Below are 7,181 nucleotides of genomic sequence, written 5' to 3' on the forward strand. Positions count from 1 at the left end.
TTTTTTTTCTTTTTTTCTATTCTGGGTCTTTTGTCTTTCCCTATAAAGTTACGGACTAGTTTATCAATATTCACAAAATAACTTATAGGAATTTGACTGGGATTATGTTAAATCTATAATGTTCAAGTTAATAAGATCTGGCATTATAACCATATTGAGTATGTCTATCTATGAACATGGAATATCTCTCCATTTAGATATTTGATTTTCTTTCATCAGAATTTTGTACTTTTCCTAATATTGTTGTTGTAATCTACAATACTGTAATCATCTTTTGGCTTTTCTACATAGATAATCATGTCATCTGCAAATAGACAACTGTGTTTCTTCCTCCCCAATCTGTATGTCTTTTAATTCCCTTTTTTTTAATCTTACTACTTAGGATTTCCAGTATGATACTGAATAGGATGTTTAAGAGGGGACATTTTACTTTGCAGTCTTAATAGAGAAACATCTAGTTTTTCATTGATGATTTTTTATAAAGCAAATATTTATGCAACCACCAGCCTAGTGAATAAACAGAAAGTTGCTGAAACACCAGAAGGTCCTGGAACCTTCACCTCAATTTCGACCACCTACCTAGAACTTAACCATCATCTTTACTTTTGTTATAATCACTTCTTACATCCCTAAATACCAAAGTCTAGCTTTGGAACTTCATATAAAGGAAATCATACAGCATTTATTCTTTTAGATCTGGCTGTTTTTAATCAACATTATCCTTAGGAGATCCAACCTTGTTACTGTTGCTATACATTATACTTTCATTGCTATAGAGCAGAAAATCAGAATTTTTTTCTGTGAATGACAATGCTTTCCAATTCTTCATCAACCTCAAACTAGTAAATGGTTCACTACCAACCCATCAAATTTAAATAATTTTTTAAAGTTTCCTCACAATTTTTGGTTATAAAAAAGTTTTAAGTGAAAAGCAATTGCTTTATGTCCTGAAAGCAATACTAATATTTGCAGTCTTTCTCTAAGTTGTCTATTTTAATTCAATGATGAAAAATTGTGAACTGAACTTCTAAGACTTATTTTTTATGCATCAGTCCAGTTCAGTTCAGTTCAGTCGCTCAGTCGTGTCCGACTCTTTGCGAACCCATGAATCGCAGCATGCCAGGCCTCCCTGTCCATCACCAACTCCCGGAGTTCACCCAGACTCACGTCCAGCCATCTCATCCTGGGTTGTCCCCTTCTCCTCCTGCCCCCAATCCCTCCCAGCATCAGAGTCTTTTCCAGTGAGTCAACTCTTCTCATGAGGTGGCCAAAGTACTAGAGTTTCAGCTTTACCATCATTCCTTCCAAAGAAATCCCAGGGTTATCTCCTTTAGAATGGACTGGTTGGATCTCTTTGCAGTCCAAGGGACTCTCATTGTGCTAAATTTAAGATTTCTAACTCACAAGTACAGAATGTCAGGAACGGCCACAGTGTTTTCTGGCTCTATCAGACATTTCAAACAATCAGATTAAACGTGAACCTAGAAATGATGAAGGATTCTTACTGCAGACTACTTTGACAACTTTGTCAGATGCTATGTGGTTAAGAATATCACATTCAAAATCTGTAAAGACTCATATTTAAATTTTGGTGATAACTGGGAGAATTTATGATTTGGTTTTATTCAACACTAATAAGTATTCATTATCTACTGCATACTCTGGACCTTTTAAAATGAAAACAATATACTATCACTGAGTCTTTTCACTGACAAATGAAAAAGGTAATCAATTATTAAACAAAAGTCAAATTTCTGGCAGTTAAGCCATAATATCACGTATCAACTGCCTTATTGCAAGGATGATACATGAGGTAACTTTCCAGATAAAGGTGTTGATGATAAGAAATTTCTTCCCAAATAATTTTCCTAAAACAAGCCCTGCCTTTAGTCATCATTCTTTCTACCAATTTCTGAACAGCAACTGAATTCTATGTTTCTATAAAATCATTAATAGACATCTTTTAAGTTCTCCCTAACAAAACAGGAAATCAGTCTTTCCAATACACTAAACTGACAAAATTTATATATTTTTATAGTATGGATATAAAGTCAGTCCAATTCATATTCACCATGCAAAGTGAAAAAAGGACATACTGTCTCTCTTACTGAAAGGTGGATTTAAGTAGATATATTAATATAGTCTTATTCTCAGATATGAAGAAATATAAAAGAAAAAGAAGGAATCAAATTTAGAGCATAAAGGGATTATAATGGCACAAATGCACATATTAAATCAAAGGAAGTTACCTTCTTTTCATCAGAATACTCTCAAAATTCTTAACAGTTCTCTGCCAGAAGATAAAATTAAAATTAATCCATTTTGCATTGAGTGTTATTATTGTAAAGCATCACCTTATATTAGTTAGAAAACATGAACACAAATACAGATTTAAGTTACCAACCAAAACAAATGTACATTTTGTAGAAAAAAACAAATGCAAAGAATATTGTCATCACGTATTTTTCTACTAATACCTGAGCAGCCACAAAAACAGAGATGGAAAACATAGAGTACAGATGACTTACATTTGGAGGGTTAGACTTTAATTCTCTCTCCCAGGATTGAGGGGTTTTATTCTTTGTGCTTACAATGCTCCTTTCTCCAGGGTATTCTTCTACTTCCAGAATAGGTCAGGATAAAGCTTCAACAGACTTCTATTATTTGTTTGATCTAGGGGGAAATTATACTTTTAATCAATTATTACAAAATGCATCAAACTTTTTTCTTACTGTGCTGGGGGGTGGGGGTTTCTCATTATTTTCTGTTGGATCTGAAGTGAACAGAGAAAATAGGAATCGCCATTGTTGAATATTATAATAAATAAATCAAGTAGTTTAAATTAACACCACTAAAAGAAACCCACATCTATCTTCTTTTTCATTTTTATGGCTAAGCAGCATAGCAAGAGAAAATTAATATTCAAAATCCAAATGACTACAAAAGCCTGCTCAAATGTATTTTTAAAAGACTTTAACATAATTTTGAAAATCCATGAGTTTGAATGGACTGGCAGAGACGATTAGGTATCAAATATTTTTACTCATTCATTTTAATGTCTTAGGGCTAAAGAATTACAGGATGATTAGAAAAGTGTAAAGGAAAATCCATTTTAAAAAATTTTAATGGAATAATAAAAAGGATGATTTCAAGAGCATGAGACAGACCAGAAACAGACAGTAAAGAATCTGTAGGCAGGGCAAGAAATCTGGAGTATAAACTGTGAAGACAGTACAAAGGTTGGGAACTGCTATTCTAACAGAATGTTGGTCAAATTAAAGTATATGATACAAGGACATTTTAATCTGATTTGATGTTAATTCTCTAAGGAATCTATACAATGTAAAAATGCAATACATCTTACTTTCACATGAACACAGAAACATAATGCATGATTGTTTGACCTTTGGTGATATGAAAATTCATAACTTTAAGAGAATTAATTGTATTCTACAAACTTTATCAAACTGCAGTTTTCTAATAATGGATATTTTCTGCCTCATTAAAATGAAATATTAAGATAAATGTCTTCAACTTGTGCCATACTCTGGATCACACACTGTTGCCTTATCTTAAAGTCATTCATATTGCTTTCCATTAAATAATAGATTAGAATGTAGGGGGGACATTTAGAGAAAATCAGAAATAAAATACAGCTGGGGGAAATGTGTCTGCTAGCACTGTAAAGTCAGTTTCTGCCCAGAAACTTAAGACTATTATACTTGTGATTACTATCCCACCCCCCTCAAAAAAAACTATAGTGGCAATATAGTAAACAAATGAAGCCAATTAATATATCATAATTGCTAAATACAAAAAAACCCAAAATATGTGTGGGCAGAAGCATTTCTTTAAGTCACCCATCTAATCACAAATTGGTACTTGTGTGAGCCTCTGCTGATTTTAACTGGTATAAGCAGTACTTGCAATCATTTACCTGGAATACCACAAAATTATTTCTAGTGAAATAAACAGAAATCTGACTATCAAAAATTAATGTTACTGAAGGAGAAAACTCATTCAAGGCTAGATTTTAGGATTACAGAAAACTGGTATACTTTGTTTTAGAAAGATCAACTAATCTTTGCCTAACTCAATAGTCTTACTATTAAAGGTTATCCACATACATTCTATATGAATATTTCCATATGGCTTTTCAAACATAGGTAGTCCTACTTTAGTTTCAAGAACACAGAAATGGTTTTGCTGTATTTTGGATCAGTGCAAGATCAATGAACATTCCTTTAGGGAAGCCTTTTGAACTGACAAAGGGTGAATGATTGACAACAGTAACAAATACTTTTTGTTGTCCTGGAATGACATGTCATTTATAGCAATACCTATGCTAATTAATGCCACACATATCTACCTGATGTGTCAGAGAAATATCCCAGACCCTTCACAGAATATAGTGTGAGTTCAACTAAAATCCATTAAAGATATAGATATGCATTCCTTTGCTATAAAGAATTGATCTCTCTATATATATATATGTGTGTCACACATATATATATATAAATACACATAGAATATACTTTCTATGATAGAGAAAATTTCATTTTTATATACAGTTAACTATACCTTATCTATTCCATTGGCAAAACTGTTTACAAAAAGCAAACTCTATCTTGTTCAAACACACAATAATCTGAACCCTAAAAAAGACAGAACATAATGTACTAAAACCCTAGCTGGGGTCTCCAGAAACTACACCATCATGACACTTTGCTCTTGTTCCCAGATTCTCTCAATTCTATCAGTAGAGTATTAACAATTACAACTATACATTAATCATTTTCATCTCCCCATTCCCTAGGACACAATTTGGTATAATGGGTACCATCGTTTTTTTTTCATATAGAGTTAAGGTCAATAAAGACATCAAAATTATGTATCACAATTTTGTCAGTGAATTCAGTATTTACAAAGAAACAATTGCTTGTGATGGCAACTGAAACCCTTACTCATTAAATCAGATATGCTAGTAAAGAACTCATCTCACTGTCTGGAATAGAGCACTCAAAAAATGTGAACTATATAATCAGATTTAACATCCATTCCAGATTGCCTAGGATAGATGAGGTTTGTACTTAATTCAATTATTAAAAGCTAGCCCTTTTCTTTTCAAAAGTGTCTCAGTTAGATGATAACTATGTATTTCCAAAGTATAATTAATTATAATTCATCTATATGATTATTTCTTTTTATCAAGTTACTGTTTTTCATTTTCTTGTTTTCTATGATGCTGTTAACATGATAAAAGAATTTTACTAAGATTGGAATGAACAACATTCCATCCTTTTAATATTAGTACATTCACACAGATAGTCAAAGGTTTACTAAATCCTCACATCCCTGAAGCTAAACATTTCATCATCAGTATAGGAATCACCTCCTAGCTGACCAAATAAAATGTGACTTCTTAATTCTTAGATTGCTTAACTTCTCTAATTCATTTAGCTTATTTTTTCATTCCTTCCTTCTTAAAACTCTACTTTTGGCCTACATGTGCCAAGTCACTTAAGTCGTTTCCAGCTCTTTGAGACCCTATGGACCACAGCCCACCAAGCTCTTCCATCCATGGGCTTCTCCAGGTATCAATACTGGAATGGATAGCCATGCCCTCCTCGAGAGGATCATCCCAACTCAGGGACTGAACCCACATCTCTTATGTCTCCTGCATTGGCAGTCAGGTTCTTTACCACTAGCGCCACCAGGGAAGCCTTTTCGTCCTACATGACACTCTTCTTTCCTGATTCCCCTCTTACCTCTCAGACCTCCTTTTTTCATTGTCTGTTGGTTCCTATTCTTCTTCCATCTATTTCCTTAATGTTAGTTTCCCAAGACTTCATTCTAGTCCTCTTCTTTTCCTAATCTGCACTCCAGTTCTTATAATAACCATAACTTGCTGCAGGTGATGCTATATCCAGCCTACACCTTTCTCTTGACCTGCAGATTTAAAGTTCCTACTGAATACACAATCTTGCATCCCCTCCCCTCATCCTCCAGTCTTAACTCAGAGACAAGGAAGCAACCAACAGTTAAGGAAGAAGTGAAGTTCTACAAGAATTCAAAGGCTGCAGAAGACAAGGGGGCTGGGTAGAGGAATCCAAACCCACCAGAATGAGACACAGTCCATTCCTGGTATCTCATTTGTAATCCAAGCGTGTTTCACTGTTAAAAACTGTTGCATGTAGTGGGCAGGTTTCAAGGCAAATACTACTAGAAAGAATAATATGATAAACATGAAATACATCATGAGGATCACAAACAAAATACCCAAAGATAAAAGTGCAAAGTAGCCTGTTGTTCAGTCACTAAGTTGTGTCTGACTCTTTGAGACCCCATGGATTGCAGGACGCCAGGCTTCCTTGTCCTTCATCACTATCTTCCAGAGTTTAGTCAATCTCATGTTCATCATGTTAGCTAACCATCTCATCATCTGTAAAGCAGTTAACTGAAAAACAAAAGAAAGTTGTAGGGTACTGTGGCAAAGTTTCTAAAGGGGTGGCCTTTAAACACCATCAGATTACTTGCATAATCCAGCATCTGCTCCACAGGAATCCAGTATTAGCCCTGCCAAATGTAAATTTTCAAGAGAAATCAGAAAAACTGCATATGTGTGTGTGTGAGAGAGAGAGAAAGAAAGAAACAGAAACAAAGAGAGATCCAATTGAAGATTTAGTAACAAACCTTGTATTTTAAAAAATAATAAATATAATAACATATGTAAGCTCTCTAAGGACTTAAAGCACTTCTTTCTGACCTCACACTAAAACTGAAGGGCTAGCCTGTGATCTAAAAGTCATGTATAACAAGGTTCCTAAAGGAAAATGTGGTCTGAATTCTGAACAACTAATACAAAATCTTTTGATATACAATCCATTTACATTTTGAGAAAAACATGCTATTTAATTTTACTGCCTAAAACATGTTGTGATTAAAATTTTCCATCTTCCCTTTGGCTCAGTTCTTTATTCCCTACTGCCTCTTAAACATCTTCACTTGAATACTCTGGTTCTGATACTTCTTCAAATTAATTATGGCTTACATGTCTTCAGAATTTTATTGGGGTGTTCAAAAAGTTCATTTAGTTCTTTCCTTAATTTGTTATGGATGGAAAAACCCAAATGAACTTTGAGGCAGACTCACTATCTCAAACCTTCTCTTTATTCAAGAAC

General features: G+C 33.8%; 1 protein-coding gene across 10 annotated transcripts in view; it reads right to left on the reverse strand.

Moving 5' to 3' along the window:
• The window catches only part of FOXP2 (forkhead box P2), a 669,679-nt gene that overhangs the window by 583,898 nt on the left and 78,600 nt on the right, over positions 1 to 7,181 (reverse strand). For all 10 annotated transcript variants that reach the window (XM_060414748.1, XM_060414743.1, XM_060414739.1 and 7 more), the window contains one exon: positions 2,529 to 2,673. The gene's annotated coding sequence lies outside the window, so the exon portion shown is untranslated. The remainder of the gene's footprint in view (positions 1 to 2,528; positions 2,674 to 7,181) is intronic.

This window comes from Ovis aries, chromosome 4 (genome assembly GCF_016772045.2).
Source record: "Ovis aries strain OAR_USU_Benz2616 breed Rambouillet chromosome 4, ARS-UI_Ramb_v3.0, whole genome shotgun sequence".
Taxonomy (NCBI): domain Eukaryota; kingdom Metazoa; phylum Chordata; class Mammalia; order Artiodactyla; family Bovidae; genus Ovis; species Ovis aries.